The sequence below is a fragment of the Lynx canadensis genome, chromosome C1 (genome assembly GCF_007474595.2).
Source record: "Lynx canadensis isolate LIC74 chromosome C1, mLynCan4.pri.v2, whole genome shotgun sequence".
NCBI lineage: Eukaryota > Metazoa > Chordata > Mammalia > Carnivora > Felidae > Lynx > Lynx canadensis.
Genome location: NC_044310.1, coordinates 164,979,777 through 164,981,622, shown reverse-complemented (window position 1 = coordinate 164,981,622; position 1,846 = coordinate 164,979,777). Strand labels below are relative to the sequence as shown.

General features: G+C 41.1%; 1 pseudogene; it reads right to left on the bottom strand.

The window, feature by feature from the left end:
- Window positions 1–849: 849 nt before the first annotated feature.
- On the bottom strand, window positions 850–1,254 carry LOC115519876 (annotated as a pseudogene).
- Window positions 1,255–1,846: the final 592 nt, after the last annotated feature.

Sequence of the window (1,846 nt, the reverse complement as noted above, 5' to 3'; positions counted from 1 at the left end):
AGGATGAGATCCCTGAGCATAGAATCTGCAGGAAGGGGAGAGTACTGAAATGGAGGATAACCTTAAACTTTGTCCTGAGTAATTTTTAAGTCTCCATCCACCTCAGTTTTGTTATCTGTGAAAGGGGGTCTTGCTACCTATTTAACAGGAATATTATAAGATCAAAAGAGTTATGTGAAACTCCTCTATGAAATTTAAAACAGTATATACCACTACAGATTTTGAAAATTCATTTTTATATTTCCTTTGCTTTTTAACCTAGAAAATGCACTGACCAGCCATAATGACCCCATTACCTACTTTAAAAGCATTGCTAGACTTTGATGATGGTGGGAGATAGTAGCAATAGCAAGAAAAACAGAAAGAGGAGTATGAGTGGTGGGGAATGTGTGTGTGCTGTCCCCTGTGCTGGATTTTCTTTGTGTCGCAAGACTTTCTGTGAAAGCTGTCCTGTGTTCAAAGGGAAATGAACACAAATTAGATGGGCAATCTACCCAGCTATCAGAATTCACATTAATCTTACCACCAAAATAACTGTCCATTGCAAGTTCAGTTCACTTTTTTTTTTTTTAAACAAGCTCTGGCTGGTTTTATTTAAAAAAAAATTTTTTTTTCAACGTTTTTATTTATTTTTGGGACAGAGAGAGAGCATGAACGGGGGAGGGGCAGAGAGAGAAGGAGACACAGAATTGGAAACAGGCTCCAGGCTCCGAGCCATCCGTCCAGAGCCTGACGCGGGGCTCGAACTCACGGACCGCGAGATCGTGACCTGGCTGAAGTCGGACGCTTAACCGACTGCGCCACCCAGGCGCCCCTGGCTGGTTTTATCAAAGAAAAATTTTACAGGATTTACTTTCCACCAGTCTGTTCTGGCATGCTTCTAACGATAATACAATCACCTGGGTCAATGATAGCCAGTGTGCATACTCTGTAGTATTTCCCACATGTTGTGCCCAATTCAACATTATTCCCATTGTATTTGTGGCCAACATGGCATAATATTCTATTTCAGATTTCCTCAAGGCCGGGCAGTTGTTAGTGAGGATGACCAGTTTCGCTTTGCCATGTCTGACTGTTCAGAGTCTGCTTGTACCCCAGCACATACTTTCCACTTTCCATAATGAATTGAAGCCTAGAGTTAATCACCTCCACTGACTTTTTGTCTTCTTGGTGGCCACCATCTTCCTGCTTTAGGTGTGGGATGGCCCCAACCGAGAGCAGCAGCCAAGATGGCTGGGAGTGAGAAAGGGTCATTATTATTTTCTGAAATAGCCATTTTTATTGCTAATAGTTGCATAGACTTGTGGAGATTTCATTTTGCTTTGTTAAATTGGTTAAGATATCTTAAATTAGCCGTTAGATAAGAGTTTACCTTAAGAATGCTGTTTTAAGAGACGAGATAAGTTCCAATCTGGAACCAAGAGTGACCTAGAACAAATACATCTTTCCAATTCCAATCCAATGGAACCCTTAGGCTGAATTCTACCTCTTAAAAAAAAAAAAAAAAAAAAAAAAAAAAAGGAGGGGATATATAAAGGTGGAGAAAAGAAAGCTGATAAATCACTCCCTCCAGTTTTTGGAAGGAGGTAGATCATGCTTCCACTCCCACAAGGCTAGTGCTGGGAACTCCCCATTTTGGAAGATGAGGCAGATCTTGACATGAAAAAAATTTGAAGTAGTGTCCCACCCTAGAAAATAAGCTAAATTAACTTCTTAGAGTACACAGTTAAGATGTAAAAACAGTAAATACCCAGCACACTCAAAGGCTTTGGAAATGCACATATCTCAGGAGCGCCTGGGTGGTGCAGTTGGTTAAGCGTCCGACTTCAGCCAGGTCACGATCTCG